Raw genomic sequence first — 15,123 nt, 5'->3', positions numbered from 1 at the left:
GTGTCAACTGTATTAATATTTCATAATTAATATTATTTTAAACTTTTAAAAGTTTTTATTAAATTTTTGTTTATTATTATTTTAAACTTTTTAAACCTGTTTTTGGTTAAATTTATTTTTGTATGTTTTTGTTTTTAAATTTTTTGTTTTTAAATTTTTTTAAAATTAATTTTTTGTTTTTAAATTTTATTTTAAATTTTAGTTATTAAATTTTTTGTATAAGTGTTTTTATTTACTAATTAATTTTTAATTTTTATTTTCTGCATTTAATTTAACCTTGTTTAGGCTGCAGTCGGGAGTTTTTTTTTTTTAAACAATTTTTTTATTGTTTAATTTTTTGTTTTTAATTTTTATTTAAATTATGTTTTGTTTTTAATTTTTTAAATTAAATTTATTATTAGAGTTTTGTTTTTAAATTTTTGTTTTTAAATTTTTTAAAATTAATTTTTTGTTTTTAAATTTTATTTTAAATTTTAGTTATTAAATTTTTTGTATAAGTGTTTTTATTTACTAATTAATTTTTAATTTTTATTTTCTGCATTTAATTTAACCTTGTTTAGGCAGCAGTCGGGAGTTTTTTTTTAAAAAACAATTTTTTTATTGTTTAATTTTTTGTTTTTAATTTTTATTTAAATTATGTTTTGTTTTTAATTTTTTTAATTAAATTTATTTATTAGAAGTTTTTGTTTTTAAATTTTTTTTATTATAAGTTTTTGTTTTTAAATTTTTTTAAATTTTTATTATAAGTTTTTGTTTTTAAATTTTTTTATAAGTTTTTGTTTTTAAATTTTTTTGTTTAATTTTTTATATAAGTTTTTGTTTTTAACTTTTTTTATAATTTTTTGTTGCTGCTCCGGAGATTTTAATTAATTATTTATTTATTTCATACTTTTAAAAGCAATATTTATATATATATATATATATATTGCTTTTACGAGAGATTGATGGTTCTGCGGATAGTGAGCAAAGTAGGAGTAAAGTCCCTAGAGCGTGACGTATCATATATGTACTGACTTGTCGCAATTATACGATTCATGCTAATAGTACAATATTTCAAATAATTATACGATTGCGAATAATATGATATTTCTAAAAATATTTTATCTCCTTTTTTTTTACTTTTTTGCAAGTTAATGGAATATTTATCTAAAGCTCTATATTTCGATTACAATAAACAAGCAATAATATTATAATAATATAAATATATAAATTAAATTATAAATAAACGAGAGATACTGTACTCATAATACGAGACATAATGTGTGCTTTTTATTTAGCGACTCAAGTCGACACAAGCGTCATTCTGTCTCTTTTTTTTTTCAACATCTAATGAGCAACAAAGATAGAATGACGCTTGTGTCGTTAACTGGAAAGCATCTATTGTTGTACAATAATGTTATAGATAGCAATTTTCAAGGAAATAATAATATAATGCAAATATTTACCTGTTTTACATTGTTAATAGAAACATCCATTTTCTTATGATGTTTATTATTAACACTCTAATTTTCGACACTTTTATAAAATATACGACAAAAATGTGTAGTAGAAAACGCACTGTCGTTTTAATATGTACATAATGTTATGTTCACAATAACATAACAACATAACCTAACTGTATTGACCGTCACTTCAAAATGACATATGGCCCCAGCAGACTAGTGCGATAGTGTCGCGCGATATCCAATGAGCGTGCAGCAATGAACAGAAAAGCTGTACGTTCTGCCGAAGCTCAATAGAGGTATCTGGAAGTCATTAAAATTCCCCATGCGGATGCATATCATTGGTTAATCAATTTCCTTTGTAACTCAGTCGATAGCCAATAAGAGGACATATAAATGTAATATATCGTTTTTTCGCTTTTCGTTTAACACGACGATTAATGATTATTATACGCTATAAACCTTGCTTGATCAATAAGAAACTTATATACGGAAGCACATATCGAAGTATGTTGTAGTTATCGAGAACTAAGGTAACAAAGGTTCGGCCCCAGTGAAACGCATACTCCCTCGTCTTCGCCAACCGAAGGTTGGCAGCAGTCGGGAGAAAAATGTTTCAGACCAAATTTGAAGCTTATAAAATTTCCTGAAAAACAGTATATTCAGCATTAATATGTGACCAACAATTATACCAACAACAGATGCTAGAATAATGTTACTCTTTTTTCCTCAGTTTACCGTAATTTTTAATGATTTAAATATTGTCGAAAAAATTTATTTGGAAATTTTTGCGGTCAGCGTAAGTTTCAAATCTCATTATACATGATGTAAGCTTTCCGTTGGTCTTTGGGTTAAATTTTTAAGACGGGTAGTATTCGAGATATAGAGCGTCAAAAGTAGCCGCAACAAATTTCTGTTTTATATACAGAGGCGAGCACACAGTGCAAGTAAGGGATGCATATTTATTGTTGAAATACTAATAATTAAACCAATAAAAACATAAAAAACTGCATATAAAACAAAAATTTGTTGCGGCCACTTTTGACGCCCTATATCTCGAATACTACCCGTCTTAAAAATTTAACCCAAAGACCAACGGGAAGCTTACATCATGTATAATAAGATTTGAAACTTACGCTGACCGCAAAAATTTCCAAATAAATTTTTTCGACAATATTTAAATCATTAAAAATTACGGTAAACTGAGGAAAAAAGAGTAACATTATTCTAGCATCTGTTGTTGGTATAATTGTTGGTCACATATTAATGCTGAATATACTGTTTTTCAGGAAATTTTATAAGCTTCAAATTTGGTCTGAAACATTTTGTACGTATCTCTCATAGAAACTGAGAAAATTACAAAAAAGTGTGGCAAACTCCATTTTTTTACGAAAACTCTTAAGAAAGGCATAATTGAAATAACAATTTTTTAAAAACTTTCATTTCAAAACCGGTTCCACTGCAGGATCACATACATATGCATATAAACTTTTGAACAAATGTCGATATTATTTTTTCTAAAGTAATTTATGTCATGTTTTGTAAAAAAACTGTAAATTATTAAGAAATTTTTAACATAAACAAATATTTAAAAGGCTATATCTCTGGAAGTATTCATCACAGAAAGTCAAATAAAAAATCATTTTAAAGATAATTTAATAAACTTCAAGAAACATGTGTATTTTTTAAAAAAGATAACTCGAAAGTCCGCCATTTTGAGAAGTGTACCTAAAAACCGTTTCTTTTACGGATATCAAAAATACTATTAGTCGTATGCAAATCGGTCAAAAACCAAAATAATGAAAATTTAATAACCTTTCTACTTGATTTTAACAATGTTTTACGTAGGACTACCCATTTCCGACTTATATTGCGAGGAAATATTTATTCTCACAATTTCCAAAAGTCAAAATTTCATTTAAACCGTAATATTTCTAGAAATATAGTCGCGCGGTATAACATAAATAATGCATTTTGTAGGTAATTTAATTATCTTTCACTTTCATTGTATGCATTTTTGACTTTCGGACAGCCAGAACTGAGATATTTTGAAAAAACACTCGAAGAAACAGCTCTTTCCTCATTTGCTCAATGCTTCAAAAAATTCTATCTTGGGAACTAATGGTCGTACGAAGTTCTACAAAAAACCAAATTGCAAGGAATTTTATCAGCTACATTTTTGCTCTGAATGTTTTTTTTCGTGAAACTAATAATTTCCGAGTTATTCGCAAAAAACCCATTTTTGTACTCTTTTTTTCAAGATGGCGCAGCCGGCTCATGCTCTATGTATGGGGACTTTTAGTATGTTTAAAAGAACACTAAAATGAACCTGTATACCAATTTCCAGCTTGCCGGCAATTTTTTCATCCAAAAACCTTAATTTGACTGGGCTATAAGTACTACATGTTCCTAAAATTCGATACCACCGTTATTAAACACCTTCTACAAAAAATAATCCAATTCTTTTTAACAAACGAACAAACAGAAAATTCTTATAAGATTTGGCTTTTGAACGTTGGCTCTGCAAATACATCACATTTATTTATTATAGGAATCAATAAACATGTCGATTTGGGTAATTATGCATGTTAAGGCGCGGATCGCCAAAGGGCTCTTATATTAATTTCAAATAAAAGTTCAATATAAAATTTTATCATATTGCACAAGCAGTCCTAGAATTGCTCGTGTAATACTGTAGATAGGTAAAAACGGAGTCTGAAAATTCTGTAACTGTTAACGAAAATCTTTTTTTGTCTTAAACTGTCAGTAAAGATATGTAATCCTAATAAAACTGTTTGTTAACAAAAATACGGTCGCGAGATAAACCGAGGATCAAGAGTTGTCGCCGACTCTAATAAAAGAGAAATCGGCGATAATTAGAAAACTAGATGAGTCATTGGAAGAAGCGATAGCTCGCACCTCCAAAAATAAGATGGTAGAGGCCTCACGACATGATTCGTCAATGGGCAGCCGTAAAAATGGGCAGTCGATATTTGTATTTAGCTCGCAAATAGATAGGTATTACAGGCGACAATCAGAATTATACAATAGTGATGCTCCCAGTCGAGCTCACTCAATGAGTAATTCTGAAAACACAAATCTACATCCCGGGTGGAAACGTCCTACCAAAATCCTCGGAACAGAAACCTGACACATCTCAAAACGAAATCCACCTCTTGAACTTCCTTATTAACTGCGACATCACGGGACTCAATCACTCCACTTCAGTTCTTCACTTCACTTCGGTCCAGCTTTTCTCTCTGGTTCTCTTCTCTTCTCTTCCGTTTTACGAACATTGTCGTATTCAAGTCCGATACCGAGTTTTAAATTAAATTCTGTGCTCGAAGATCCGATCCTAGGTTAAAAGGTTTAATTTTCTTGACCTAAAACAGGACCAACGATTGCACCGCTCACGGAAGGCGTCCTAGCGTCCCTACGGGACGTTGACCCATATCCGGAGCTTTTAAAAAGTGCGATTTACTCAAGGCACGCGCCTCACTGCGTATATCTGCAAAACAACCGTTAGTATCTGCATGAGTCCTTTCATACTACCACTCCTAGCTAGCGATTCCTCCGCTTTCCAGCTTACCAAAATCCTGAGGTTCGGATGTAACAAAACATATTGTCTCTAAATGTCTATTATATTTTCAATATAACTTACTATTACAGAATAAAGCAAAAGATATATTTTATTACAGGTGTTGAGTGTACATCGGTATCTTATTTTACTGTTCTCTATTCTATGAGAAAGAATTAAAACTATGAATTAATTATAATAAATAAAATTAGTTCTAATTTGGAAGCGACAGAATGGGAACGGAACGGTAAAGGTGAAAGAAGTAGAAATGTTGAAATCATTCCGATCTCGCATTTTAGGTGATGTGTGAAAAATCGGGATTCTAGATTGTAATCCGACAAAATTGAGTACAATAAAAATTCTTTGTTGCTGAGATTTTGTTTAATTGTTATTAAAAAAGATTTCTGTTTGCAAATGCAATAAATTTTTGATTGATTCCATTATTAAATAAAATTCAAAAAAATTTTTCTGTATTAGTTATCTTCTTATAGCGCAATCAACTGTTACGTTATTTAATTTTCAACGATATTTAGTAGTATATATTTCCGATATGTAATTATCGGAAATATACTGAAGTAAGGGAGATCGGGGCTATATGGCTCCAGGGATATGTTGCTCATGTGCTATTTTTTAATATTTATATTCAAAAGAACAGTGGATGAAAAATCGCGAAATGGTTTTTTTTAGGACCTAAAAGAGCCTTCCGTCCAAATCTCGATAAATATAACAGCTGCCGACATCTGCAACAACGTCCAGTTGAGTCATGTCTTTGGGCAGTGGAAAAATTTGCACTGACCAATATGCTAAGGGATGTATGTCCAATAACGTTTTCTGCAGATAAACGTATAAATAATTTTCCTGCTGTAGAGAATGTCGGGCGCGTGCTTCAATGTTCGGACGTGTGTGTCACAGTGGAGGTAAGAACCTCGCTGTTTGTCACTCCCGTATGAATATTGCAGTTTGTCATTTACACCATTTTGCCAACGGAGCAGTTTTCATAACGAATCAAAAGATACGAATATCGGCGGCAAAAAACAGATTTTCACAGAAAAGACAAAAAATGCACTATTCACTTCAAATTGTCATAACTCAGTAAAAAAAATTATAGCGTAATAATTAAAAAAACATTTTAAAGAGAAAATGTTAAATTTTACAATGTAATCAATAAAATTCAAAGAATAAATTTTGTTCTCCATGTGCACGCTATAAAAGTTGAAGTTTATTCTTCAATTTTGCAATGTCCAATTTAAATTAACGCCGTTTGTAGTCAAATCTTCGCAAAAAAGTCTCGAAGCTGAAGACTCAAGCTTTAAAACGCTTTAAAAAGCTTTAAAACATCACTCTGCGATCTTTTTTCACAAAGATATGTTACTTTGAATTATGTGCGCTGATTTATTAAAGTAGCCCGAATTTTTTGCGGGTGAGTGTATATTAGTAAAATTATTTTTGCTGAAGAAAAAATTATTTTCGATAACATTATCTGATTTATTAAGTATACTAACATTAACATAATTTACTAATTTGAAGCTGATATACTAATACTTAGCATTGCTTAGGCAAATCTACCATCGATCAAGAGAAAAGAGGAGAGATACCCTTCCACTGCTTTTCCGTCAAATACATCTTTGTGCTCACGAAGAGATGATTTGTTTCGAAACTCGACATTTTAACGTCAATCGAATCCTGCTGCTTGCCGTTGGTTTGTGGCCTTATCAACGATCGCGAGTCATTGAACTTCAGTTAATTTTATTCCTTGGCACTTTGATAATTTTCATTATATTCCAAGTATGTTAAGATTTTAATATTATTATTATGAAATAAGCTACCAAATATTGTATAAACGTTATTTTAATTACACCTATCAAATTTCAAATTATATTGGATAATATTTTATTTTATTAAAATAATATTATTGTGATACAATTATATCCGAATATTAATTACCTGCTGTTTTTACTAATTTATTGTACATAGTATACAGAGTAACGGAGAATAATAAAATTACAGTTTGCTAATCAGACAATCTACTGTTGCTTTTTTGACATGGCTAATTTATTTATTGATAATTATTTCTTGCAGTTTACCACATTCTTGACGTCAAAATGTACCCCAGAACATATTCTCGAGATTATTTCTACTACATTTTTCATTACATGCTATGTGATCAAATACAATTCGTTTTGGATTAACGCCGATACTGTAAGAGCGTTATCAATTATATATGCATTAGTGATGTTGGGGATTCCCCCAATTTTGTCATGTAAAATTATATCTAACCGTTATAGTACTGCGATATACGTTTCGTTCGCTTCTCACGCGAAATGCTCGATTAGTTCGGCACCGCCGGAAGGAGCCGATCCGCGCCGAAGGCGAGCGCGCGTCAGCATCCCCACGCGGCTCGCCCGACCGCCGGCCTCCCTTCCAACAAACCCGCCGCGCCGCGGTATATAAGCCGGCGCTCCGACAGGAGCCGGCACTTCGTCTTAGCTCCAGCTCTCTGCTGCCTTCGACGACGCCTACCCTATCCAACCTCCCAGGGAACACGCAAAACGAGGTCCGGCGTTCCGAGTCTCTACTAAGAGTTTTAGAGTGTTCCCGAACTCCATCAAGCTCACTCCCGACGGCCATGGTCCAGCGAGGTCGAGCGTACTCAGCCTCGTTACGAGAGTTCTCGTAGCCATCGCCCCGGGCGTTCGCACTTCCAAGCCATACGATCGCGTTTCCGCCCGCGTGCAAAGGCAATACAACGGACCGCGCCAAGGAGTATAGAGTAGGAGAAAACCGCGTTTCGGGAAAATCGCAATCTATGTAAAACCGCGCCGCAAACCGACAAATCACAGCGCGCCGAGTGCATTCACACTGAATGTTCTGTACATCTCGCGTTTCGTCAGTTTTGTTTTGTTATCTCGAATAAAGTTATATATATATTATAATTCAATTGCTATCTTTTGGGCCTTCCACTCAAGTTCCTAACAAGCGATCGAGTCCGCGTTCCACTGAAACCCGGTCGTCTCAAAGTCGAAAGGCTGAGCGGAGCCTGTCGCGATATCTCGCGTTCTCGCGGAACGGATTCGGCAACTCGTTCGGCGCGTTTATTGCGCGCTCGAACAAGTGATAAACAGAATTTTCGAATGTAAAACTGTCGAATTTTTATATTCCTTACTATTAGGACTAAATTTATCTAGTTATTCTTAATTTCCTTTCAGTTCTTCATAATTTGAAGGACTCTACTTCTATTATAATTATAATGTAAAATGTATTTAAAAAAATAACATAAATAATTCCGTCCTAATAAAAAATGCAGAAGTTTGACTATAAGCATTTTGAAAGAAGCATGACCATTTTTGGTGATTTCTGAGCCCTTTTCTATACGGTTCAAATATTATTTGTCATAAAGTCCTGATTCAGCTATGCAAGTTTTTCTGCAAAATGTGCAAGAGAGGCTCTATTAGATTTGTTAGAAACATGATCTTTGCCTCGTTTTCAATTTCATTTACGATATTTTTTTTATATTACTAGACACTATTTAGAAAGGGATCCTATAGATTTAGATCCCAGTAAGGCCTCCATTGGATTCTATCAGCTACATAATGGTGCATGCTTGTTGCATGCTTATCTTGATTCGGCTAAGTTCTTGGATGCTTTATGTTTTTCGCCGTCATGTCAAAGAAAGACAGAGATATATTTCGGATTTTTGTGACAATTCCCCTGTAGTAATGTCCTCCTCTGGACCCATACGTGGAGGGAAAATAAAACAAGCGTATGATACATGTACTCAGCTGTTCGTGCAGGTTCACTCAAAACAGTGTATTGTGATGAACACCTACGAGCAGACTGTACGTACAAACTAATAGCGTTTTCTACTGGAAAAACTAGTGCAACACTCGTGCACACTAGTGCACGCTGATGCACACATATTTTTAGTGTTTAATGTTCTACTGTGTTTAACTTGATGTCAATAGAACATTAAACACTGAAAATATGTAAACTAATTTTTACATTAGAGCAATAAAATTACACTCACAATCAGTGTGCACCACTGTTGCACTAGTTTTTTTTAGTAAAAAACTCTATAAGTGTGCGTTTATGTTAAATGCGCGCGCGAATTTAAAAATATAATATACTGACAAGAGATAATGATCCCGTTCAAATTCGACAAGTTATTATGGAAGTACAAAGTACTTGGTTTATATCCTAATCGGATATAAGAACCGAATGAAGCCTCAGATATCATAATAGGATACTACTGTCATTGTAAGAATGGTCTTTGCACAGTAGATTATTGCGTCCACGTTATAACAGTATCATGGTGTTCAGAATATGGTAGACATTCCTTGTCTATTTCTCTCCCAGCAAGCTTCTTGGATGACATGACTGCAAACGTAGACAGTAGTGATTTGAGTGTTGGCTACGAAAATACTTATAGCATCCTGTACTCAAGCTATATTCTAATGTTCCTCTCTTGCATTAGCTGCAAACTTAAGCTACTGGTTACGTTAATCTTCTAACATAAGCTTCTAAATAAACCTTATTTTATTTGCGTAGAAAAGGGCCTAGAATAGTTAACCCCCTTTAAAAAAAAAAATGGCATAATATTATTGACAGATAAGGAGTTCGCTGGATCGGCTTCAAGATGTATGTAACGAGCTAAGAGATGAGAATGAAATCGCTATTCTAAAAAAATACGGAAGCAAGGCGAAACGTTACACAACTGCAATTATACGTAAGACATGATAGTCGAGTCTTCTGTATGTTTAAAAATTAGATTAAACTTAACCATAAACACATTTCTTTCAAGACAAAACAAGATTCTGCCTGTCCTCAATATAAAAAATTAAAAGGCGACTGAATGTTTGATATATATATGTGTGTGTGTATATGTGTGTGAGTGTGTTGTTTAATTTTACAAAATTTCTCTCAGTGCTTGGTACATATGGCGCAGGTACATTAACTGCTATGTATATTTGGACATACATTCAACACATTGGTCTGCCTAAAAACGAGTCTCGACTAAACCCTTCAGTGTATTTTATGACAGAATACTTTATTGATAAAGAAAAATATTCCTACTTAATCACGCTGCATGTACTAGCAACTATTTACATAAGGACTGTCTCACTGATAGCGACAGGAACTATGCTCATTGCATATCTTCAACATATCTGCGGAATGTTTAGTATCGCCAGGTGAGTAAATGAATGCTGGAATATAATCGTAAACAATATTTGTTTGTTATCTTAAAACAAAATAAAATTAATTGAAGAAATAAAATCATTTTTTTACAGTTATCGAATCGAACAGGCAATCAATATTTTACAAAAAAATATCCTAAAGAGTAAGAACATGGTTTATAAAGAGATTACTTATGCCATAGATATTCATCGCAAGGCTATAAAGTTGGTATATATTTAATAAAGAGCATTGAGTACTCATATAATTACACGAATTTTCTTATACTTGAAGATTCACGGACTTTTTAATATCAAATTTTGAAGGATCATTCTTCTTCTTGATAGCATTCGGCGTGACTTGTATTAGCCTTAATCTTTTCCGGGTAAAACATTTAATCGTAATTTCATGATATTAAAATTTTATGAAATAGTCAAGAAAATAAAAGAAGTAGCTAAACACTTTTCTACCTATAATATATTTATTGAAAACGATAATTCATAAAAATAATGGTTACCTAATCTATATAAATAAGTCACGTCTGTCTGTCTGTCTGTCTGTCTGTATGTACGCAAACTACTCATTCGTTAGTGGACCGAATTTTTACCAAAAGTATATGTAACAGGGGTAGAATTTCCCGGGGATGAAAATGTCGCGGCCAATTTTTGCTACCGATTTTCTAGAAACCGATTTTTCTAATTTTTCGGGAAATAATTGACCGAATTTAAAAGAATTATATATGAAACAGGGGTAGATTTTCCGGGGAATGCTATAAAGTGTATAATTTTTCGTTACCGATCTTTTGGAAGCCGATCTTTGGAACGTCTGTCTGTCTGTCTGTTTGTCTGTACGCGAACTACTCATTCGTTAGTGGACCAAATTTTTACCAAAAGTATATGAAATAGGGGTTTAGAATTTTCGGGGATAAAAATGACGCGGCTTTTTTTTGTTACCGATCTTTTGGGAAATGGTTCCGAAATTTTTTCAAATTTACGAGAATTAATTGACCAAATCTTTTAAAAAGTGTATATGAAGGAAGGGGAGAATGTCCCAGAGAGTGCCATAAAGTGTACACGTTTCGTTACCAATCTTTTTGGAAACCGGATCATTTGTTAGTGGACCAAATTTTTACCAAAAGTATATGAAATAGGGGGATTAGAATTTTCGGGAATGCAATAATGTGGTTTAATTTTTTCGTTACCAATCTTTTGAGAAACCGGTTCCAAAATTTTTTAAATTTTACGAGAAATTAATGACCAAATCTCAAAGAGGGTATATGAAGTAAGGGTAGAATATGTCCCAGAGAGTGCCATAAAGTGTACACGTTTTCGTTACCGATCTTTGGGAAACAGGTTACAAAAATTTTTTACCAACTTTTCGGGAATAAATTGACCGAATCTCAAAGACGAGTATATGCTGATTTTTTGAAAGCCGCGAGTTAATTTTCATTAATGTACTGATTTCTTGAAAAACGTTTCGATTTTTGTTTTAAAAAAATCTGCGTGATTTTAAAAAAAAATGTACATTAGAAGACGGTCAGGATGATCTATTGCTAAGAGCAGCACTAAATTATGAAATGGAAGAAGCTGCAAAGGCGGAAAAAAAAATAAATCTTTTTTTATAATTGTTGGGAATTAAATCGTTTTCATAGGTCAATTAGTTTTAAATGAAATAGGTGTATGTGAATTGTTACCGATTTTAGAGAAACCGGTTTTTCCAATTTTTCGGGAAATAATTGACCAAATTTCAAAGAGTTATATATGAAACAGGGGTAGAATTTTCCGGGGAGGCTATAAAGTGTATTAATTTGTTACCGGATCTTTTTGGAAGCCGATCATAAAAAATTTTTTAAATTTTTTGGGAATTAACCAGTACTTCAATTCGTGACTGTTCGCGAGCGCGTAAGACCGGTTTTTGGAAACCACGAAATTTTTCCACGTTCTCGAAAAATAACAAGTAGTTAGCGTCAGACAGACAGACATACAGACGTCAGGTACTTTTATATAGATAGGGGTAGAAAAAACTAAAGGAATGTAATAGAATTAGAAACGTGCTAATAGTAAAGTGGTTTACACGTTCTGTAAAAAAAAAATAAACGATTTGCACAATTTCCCCCGCAAACTTGAGATATCAAGCTGAATTTGTTTATGGATAATTTTTTAATGGATATTTTTATGGATAATTTTTTGTTACCACGTTTTAGAAACGGTTTGGAAATTATTAAAATTTTGAGAAATGATAAGTATTACGTGACCGATTTTTTTGAAACCAATGCTAAAATTTTTTAAATTTTTGGAGGATAAGTTTAATTTTTTATTAATGGATCAATTTCTTGAAAACGGTGCACCCAAATTTTTCTAATTTTTTGTTGATGATTTTTTACATGAAATTGGTACCAAAAGATTACTAATTTTCATGGAGATGGCTACTATGGGATTAAAAATTGGGTTTTTGTATGGGGTTCTATTGGTGCTCTACGTAATGAGTGAGTTTGGGGAGAGGGAAAATAGATTTTGAGCCCGCGCGAAGCGCGGGCGAAAAATCTAGTTTAAGATATTGTAATGGATGCTAATTATATGTATAAGTAAGTAATAAATTAGCAATAACTAAATAAAAACTTAATATTAAAACTCTTAATGCTCACAATTACTCTCAATAATTCAATATTCTGATCCAATGACATACGAGGGTAAGTCAATAAATAAGTCGCCTGAGTTCCTGACATTTATTTTACTTTTCGACATAATCTTTGCGACTTATTTATTGACTTACCCTCGTATAATATATTAAAATTTATCGTGCAATATATATATATATATATATAATCCAATATGATTCGATCGTGCGTAAGAAGTCGATAGCAAATGCTTAACGGACGTATCACATTTTTTAGCTCGCGTCATATACTGATGAAATTGAAAAACTTGTTGGTTCTTTTTTAATGATAAACGTTCTTTACGCGTACTTGTTCTTAGCCAACTATACTGCGCAACATATTACGGATCACAACGAATGTGTATTTGCCACAGTGTAAGAAATATTTCCATCATTTTGTCACACAATGGTACTCGTTTTGTAATAGAAATCTAATATATAAAAAGATATTAAAGTAAAAGTACTAATACGATTCATGGAACAAATATATTTATTATTACTAAATATTTTTGTCTTATTAAAACTAGCAACTGTTATTATTTTGTAGATACAACGTTCAGTGGTACAAGGCTCCATTACATATACAGAAATACGATGGTTTCTACTGCAAAGAGCACTAAACCTTTTCATATAAGTATCGGTGGAATATTTGTGGCGTCCTTAGAAAGTGCGGCTACGGTAAGAAACAAGTATTATATGTTGTAGTAAGTTCTTCTATGTATTATCTCTGAGAATATTGTTTAATCTAATAACATTAACAATAATTTTAAAATATTTTATTGCTATTTTAGTCGAATCACGCTTTACATCACATAAGTCATACAAAAACGTATGATTTTACTATAATAATTATTATTTACAAAATGTTACCTAACAGCTCAGTACAGCTAGAAATAGAATAAAGATAAAAAAATTATAAAGTTTATACTATTATATTTTTTTTTTATCTCTCTCTCATAGTCATAATATTACGAAATTAATAATTAACTTTTTACTTCAAAACGTCGTAGTGGATTATTGAAAAAATCGATTATCTATAAACTTATTGTCCCCAAATTGTTGGTTAAAGAAAGTTCTATCAAATTTTGGTAATATTAACTTAATATTACTTAATATTTTACAAATAAAGCAAAAGAATATTTTATACAGTTTTTATACTTCGATATACTATTTTACTGTTCTCTGTTCTACGAGAGAAAACTAAGAGTATAAATTAATAACGATAAAATAAAATTAGTTTTTCGGGATTCTACATTGTAAAAACTGCAGAATAATGTTGAAAACGTTGCGTACAATAAAAAATTTGTATTATTCAGATTTTATGTAAGTATAAAAAGTTTCCTTTTTGTAAATGCAATAAAATTTTGAATGGTTCCATTATTAAATAAAATGCAAAAAAAAATTTTTTATGATTGTTTTTTTATAACGCAATTAACTGATTTAGTTTATTTAATTTTTAATGATATTTAGTTGTATATATTTCCGATATGTAATTATCTCAAGTAAGGGAAACCGAGGCTATATGGCTTCCAGGTATGTTGGCTTATGTGCTATTTTTTAGTATTTATCTCGAGAGGAACAGTGTATAAAAATAGAGAAATAATTCTTCTAGATTCTAAAAAAAAAAAACATACGCGAGTTTCCGTCATTGTTCCTCTCAATATAATATACTAAACAATAGCACATGAGCAACATATCCCTGGAGCCACACAGCCCCGTATTCTGTATGGAGAGAGTCCAAGGAAATAACCCGTATCTGCACGACAAATAACTGTTGAGAACAATGGATTATTGAATGAAAACAATATTGATTATTTACGGATAACAGAAACTTCTATCTGTGACACTACATATCTCTATATTAATATGGGCGCAACTTCCGATAGCCCCTACCTCCGAATTTGATGAAACCTGCGTAGGTGTTGACTATTAGAGGACACGTTCATACATAAAATTTATTTTGTACGGTAACAAATAGGAAATGAGAATTGGCGTCAAAAATTCAAAATTGGTAAAAATGTCTACATTAGGGCTCCAAACGGAAATCGTGGCGGCCTAATTGTAGACGAATAGCCCCGTCTCCCCTACTCCATGATGTCCAAATAACCGAAATAAAGCCTCATGACACCATCAAATACAAATCCACAAATACAGTAATCTTCAAAATTTTCATTGTATCCTGGACAAAGAATTTTTATGTTATCAATGTTTCTTCTTTCTTCCATCTGAGAAAGTATATTACTCTTTCTCGTCTCTGCTGCCTTGTATATTTTCTTAGTT

At 32.0% G+C, this 15,123-nt stretch overlaps 2 protein-coding genes and 1 pseudogene across 6 annotated transcripts in view; 2 read left to right on the top strand and 1 right to left on the bottom strand.

Moving 5' to 3' along the window:
* Nucleotides 1–5,272, top strand: part of LOC139814467 (uncharacterized) — a 35,188-nt gene extending 29,916 nt beyond the window's left edge. Inside the window, exon 16 of the mRNA XM_071780757.1 lies at nt 5,141–5,272. The gene's annotated coding sequence lies outside the window, so the exon portion shown is untranslated. The remainder of the gene's footprint in view (nt 1–5,140) is intronic.
* Nucleotides 1–15,123, bottom strand: part of LOC139815425 (non-structural maintenance of chromosomes element 3 homolog) — a 233,773-nt gene that overhangs the window by 151,871 nt on the left and 66,779 nt on the right. The window lies entirely within an intron of this gene.
* On the top strand, nt 5,798–13,719 carry LOC139814826 (uncharacterized; annotated as a pseudogene).

Source organism: Temnothorax longispinosus, chromosome 1 (genome assembly GCF_030848805.1).
Source record: "Temnothorax longispinosus isolate EJ_2023e chromosome 1, Tlon_JGU_v1, whole genome shotgun sequence".
Taxonomy (NCBI): domain Eukaryota; kingdom Metazoa; phylum Arthropoda; class Insecta; order Hymenoptera; family Formicidae; genus Temnothorax; species Temnothorax longispinosus.
Note: the sequence above shows the minus strand (reverse complement) of the source record. Positions and strands in the feature narration are given on the sequence as shown.